Here is a 4,846-nt window from a genome sequence, read left to right as displayed (position 1 = left end):
CTCATACATAATGGCTCATCCCAGCGACTCAGAAAGCTGAGGTGGGAAGATTGTTTGAGGCAGGAGTTCAAGACCAGCTGGAAAGCCATTTAGAGATAATCTCTCCCGGCTTGTGCTTGCAAAGCAGGTGCTTATGCTACTGAGCTATCTCCTTGGCCCTCGTCTTCTTTTTAAAAAATTAAAAAAGTTTGAGAAGTGGTGATAGAAGATGAGTAGTTTGAAGAGGAGGAGGGAGAGGTGAGCAGGCTTTGGTGCTTGTTCCTCCTGAGTTCAGGGTAAGGTATAAAGCACAAGAGATGCTAACAGTGGGGGCTGCTAGGATAATTTACAAGCTCATTTTCAATTGGTAGCAGCAGAAGACACTTTAAATCAGAAGTGGGTAATTCTCAGCCAGGAAGACAAATTCAGCTGTCAGCCTAATTTAAACTTGGTCCATGTAGAAAATACTGAAATACAGTGCCATTTATGTCTAAAGTTGCAAAAATGCAACATCACTTAAAATTAACTTCAATAGGTATTTGATAGGAGGTATTGAGTCTTAAAAATTCATTCATATGGGGCCCACAAGATAGCTCAGTGATTTTAAAGTGCCTGCTTAGGCAAAGTGTAGGGACTGGGGTTTGATTTCTGGCACCACATGCCATGCCAGCCCCACCCCCAAGGCGGGCTGAGCCGGCCACACACACACACACACACACACACACACAAATTCATTCATAATTGTGTTCCTTGGAATTTATATTAAGAAAGTTTTGTATATGGTTTAGTATTCATTGCAGCATTATTTATAGTAGCTAGGAATGGTAAATGTACCAAATGCCTGACACTAGAAAATTAGTCATATAAATTTTGATGCATTAAGTTATAGTTAGTGCCAGGCTGGCCCTGCCCTTGAGGCACACTGAAACAGACTGGGTGTGGTGGCACGCACCTGTGATCCCAGTGCTTGGGAGGCTGAAAAACAGGAAGGATCCCTACAAGTCTGATCTGTGTAATGAGACCCTGTGGACCCTGTACTAAATACATTAAAAAAATAATTATGATTAGTAGCAGTGAGAAGCCTTGGTATGCTATTATGCAGTTAGGTGAATGTAGTAATGGTAAAGGGGATGGGGAAGTTAGACAGGGTACAGGTTCTGAATAGTTAATGTGAATTAAAATGAAAACCAGGGCCCAAATAATAACTTAGGCAAACTATCAGAGCCTAATAGTTTACAAGGGATAAAGAACAGATCCCTAATTAAGTGGGAGAGACCTTGGAAAAAGTCAAGTGTCAGCAGCTTTCTTTTCAGACATCAAAGACCTACCTGCAACTTGCAGCTTGCCTACTTTCTGTCATGTGCATTGCTACCAAAAACCATATTAAAGGCTAATGGTGGGCCAGGGAGATGGCTCAGTGGAATAAGTGCTTCCCTGGCAAGCACAAGGGCCTGAGTTCAATCCCCGGTTCCGCAAATAAAAAAAAAATAAATAAATAAATAAAAAATCCTAAAGGCTAATGGATTTAAACATCTGCTCTGTCTTAACAGAACCCCTCTCCAACTAGTGGGGACCTTTTAATTTTATTCTAAAAGACACACCTTTGGCCATTTCCTACCACTTGTGTTTGTTGTTTTATTGGCTTTAATCTTTGTTGCTCCAAAACAAGGACCTAGAGCTAAAGGGAGCTGGTTCCAGTAATATACTAAATATTTAAGAAAGTTACAAGAATGTTTTCATTTTAAAGGAATGATACATTTTTTGGGTGAGGTCTTAATCCTCATACAAATGTTTCGTAATATAGGTAGACTGGAACATCACATAGGTTATATCGTACACCATAAATTTGTACCATTTTTGTTTTTGTGTGTTGAGAAATAGATTTAGGGCCAGCCAGATAGCTCAGTGGACTAAAGCACCAGCTTAGGCAGACTCAGCGACCAGTGTTCAATCCCTGTTGTGCCATGCCAGCCCCACCCCTGGGGGTGTGCTGAGGCAGGGACTGAGACTGGCTGTGGAGGTGTGCATCTGTAATCCCAGCACTTGGGAGGCTGAAAACAGGAGTATCACTAGGAGTTTGATCTGTGAGTGACATCCTGTAGATCCATCCATTCTTTTATGTATTTGGTGCAGGGTCTCACTGTGCAGCTCAGACTTGTAGTGGTCCTCCTGTTTTTCAGCCTCCCCAGTGCTGGGATTATCCTGTGTTTTGTAAACTCTTGATCAGGAATTAGCACATCACCTGACATTTTTCTTCTGTTACGTGAAAAGACATTTTGTTATTTGACTATTACCATACAGTATTAGTGCATTACTTCCAGTGGCAAACTAAGCACAGGATAACATTTCTCTTCAATTCTCTCATGAACTTCAATATCATCTGTCTTTTGGAGGATTCAGTTTCATATGGCATCTATGATACTGCCCGAGAGGATACCAATGATGGCTCATGGTAAAGAACATTTTGCTAAGTTGTTCTATCATGTGTCTTTGCTTGAGGAATTCACTTTCATTTTCTTCTAATCTGGTTTTCTGCACCTGATCATGTGTTTCTTCAATATTACAGACAGGATCTGGTTGAGACATAGATCTTGTGTGTTCATATGGAATGTCCACAGAAGGGTGATAGCATACTGTTGTCCTGCCATCAGAAGTCAAAGCAAGCTCTACTTTGCAGTTATAGTCATCTGGAAGAGAAGGCTATGTAGATTCACAGCAAACATGAGATAAATTCCATTTTGGATTGGAAATTAATGCTTCAAGACCGCTCTCTTTGATATCGCCCATTTTACTGCTGCTGCCACTGCCGTCATACATCAAGAAGCTTATCAGGTGATATGAAAAAAGATGTGAGAGAAACTGCCTTTAAAATCTGCTTCTGGGCACCGGTTTTCATTCCACTAGGCCACCATCTTGCTTGCATCTGTGTCCTCCGGGACACCTTCCCTTGCCTTACCTGACATTTTGAGGCCTAATACTTGCTATTGCGATAACATTGGCCTTTCTGGTGATATTCACTTCCCACAACAGATACTTTTTTCAGCTTGCTGTATTTAAATGGGCAAAGAAAATGTAATTGGTGAAGGAGGCTGAAGCAGGAGGATCACTTGAGCCCTGGAATTTAAGGATAGCGTAGGCAAATAGTGAAATTCTGTTTTGAAAATATCATTTATAGTGGGTAAGAAAATGGGTTTGGAATTGGAACTCTGGATCAAAACAGACCTTTCTCTTAACTTCTTTGAGTCTCATTTCTCTTTTCTGTAAGATAGGTAGAAAAAAATAAAATGAGTAGAAGAAGAGCATATTGAATGTTGATTGTAAAGAGTAAGTGAGCTAGTGTGTGCAGTTGCTTACTGAGGGATCAATAAATATCCTGCTGGAGTTAGAATATTAATATTATTTATAGAGGAAAATATCCCCCATTTCCTCGGTGCCAGGAGATTGATCTGGGCCTGACTACTTCTTCCCCAGATCCCTCTCTCTCATTTTGGGCCTGTAAACACAGAAAGCTGACTGCCTGAGTTTCTTAGATGTTTGAATTCACTGGGCCATCATCTTTTGGAACCCTGATGGCCTGTTTTCTGATTGTCTTGAAGCACAAATGTCTGTATTCTCTCAGAAAATCCCTTATGATGGTGGAATCACTACTTTGCTCCTCACTCTGTGAAGCAGGGACAAAAGTCCTTGAGGTTCAGCAAGTCATGACCATCACCACCAGTATATTTCTCTTTAATTTTATTGTGGCAAAATACACAAAACATAAACTTTACCATTTTAAGTGTATTGTTTAGTGGTATCCTATATTTACATTTTTGTGCAGCTGTCATTGGCATCTATCTCTAGAATGTTTTTATCTTCCCAAACTGAAACTATCTCTATTGAATGATAACTTCCATTTCATCTCCCTCTTCTACTTTCTCTATAGTTTGATTGTTGGAGATTCTTTACATAAGCAGAATTGTATAATATCTGGCCTGCAGTGACTGGCTTATTTTACTAGTATAATGTCTTCGTGGCTTCTCCATGTCAGAGCACGGGTCAGGATTTCCCTCTTTTTTTTTTTAATTTTCTGCAAAGCTTTATTCCAGAGGGTCTCAGTCCTGGGTAGCTGCCTTCCTCATGGCAGCCAGTACATTGCTTAGCTCTTTACATTTCCTCTTGGGGCGGATGTACATCCCCACCCTTTTCTTGATGAACTTGAGGGTGCATTTGTTCTTGGAGACCTTGAGCAGCTCCATGGCGCACCACTCATAGGGGGGAGGCCGCACACCTCTCTGATCATGTCCGGTATGAACTCAGTGTGTTTGGTGAGGCGTCTGTGATGGTGGCTGTGCCTCAGTTTGCTCACATTCTTAGTCACCTTGTGGCCCTTGTTGAGGTCCATGGCCATGGGACAGCACAGGACCATGGCTATGGTTCTTCAGTGGTTGCTATGGCAGAAGGAAGATTTCCTTCCTTTGATGGTTAAAAAGTACTCCATCATGTATAGAGCAGTTTGCTTATCCAACTGGTATGTTTATGATCATTGGGGTTGTGTCTAGCTTTCGAATACTGTGCACCCTCTCATCATAAAATTAAGGTTCCACTGTTGTCCTTCCGAGTGACTCTCCAGTGCACATACCTATGTGATTGAGCTAAGGATGCACACCTTGAGGAATAGCACATGTATTCACGTATTCACAGCTAGATGTGTGCTGGAGCCATTTATATATTTCCTCATCACACTGAAAATGCTCTGAGGCTAGGAATTATGGTTAATAATTCTTCCCTCAGCTAACAGTCTGTTTTAGGAAGTGGGAAAGGATCTTGGTTAGGAGCACAGGGTTCTGAGGTCAGACCACATGGCTTGGCATCCTGATTCCACCAC

The 4,846-nt window shown here is 41.4% G+C and overlaps 1 protein-coding gene and 1 pseudogene across 1 annotated transcript in view; one reads left to right on the top strand and one right to left on the bottom strand.

Moving 5' to 3' along the window:
* Tspan9 (tetraspanin 9) overlaps positions 1 to 4,846 on the top strand; it is a 230,643-nt gene that overhangs the window by 69,107 nt on the left and 156,690 nt on the right. The gene's annotated exons all lie outside the window — the stretch shown is intronic.
* LOC105741242 lies at positions 2,356 to 2,792 on the bottom strand (annotated as a pseudogene).

The sequence above is a fragment of the Octodon degus genome, unplaced genomic scaffold, assembly GCF_000260255.1.
Source record: "Octodon degus isolate 3935 unplaced genomic scaffold, OctDeg1.0 scaffold00355, whole genome shotgun sequence".
Taxonomy (NCBI): Eukaryota; Metazoa; Chordata; class Mammalia; order Rodentia; family Octodontidae; genus Octodon; species Octodon degus.
This window is presented reverse-complemented; position numbering and strand designations above follow the sequence as displayed.